Raw genomic sequence first — 424 nt, forward strand, 5'->3', positions numbered from 1 at the left:
TCTCTGTAAAAATCAATAAAATATTTTTAAAAAATAAAATAAAATAAATAAATAAATAAATAAAGGCAGTTACTTTGTCTCTGGAGGAGTGATGCATCTCTTGTAAGATGACTACATTGAAGGACAACATTCCTTAGACCAGCGGTTCTCAACCTGTGGGTCGCGACCCCTTTGACGGTGGAACGACCCTTTCACAGGGGTCGCCTAAGACCATCCTGCATATCAGATATTTACATTACGATTCATAACAGTAGCAAAATTACAGTTATGAAGTAGCCACGAAAATAATTTTATGGTTGGGGGTCACCATAACATGAGGAACTGTATTAAAGGGTCACGGCATTAGGAAGGTTGAGAACCACTGTTTTAGAAGAACAAGGAGCCAAAGTTGTGAGATTCACTGGAAACTTAAGGAAGGGGACAC

Source organism: Myotis brandtii, unplaced genomic scaffold, assembly GCF_000412655.1.
Source record: "Myotis brandtii unplaced genomic scaffold, ASM41265v1 scaffold581, whole genome shotgun sequence".
NCBI lineage: Eukaryota > Metazoa > Chordata > Mammalia > Chiroptera > Vespertilionidae > Myotis > Myotis brandtii.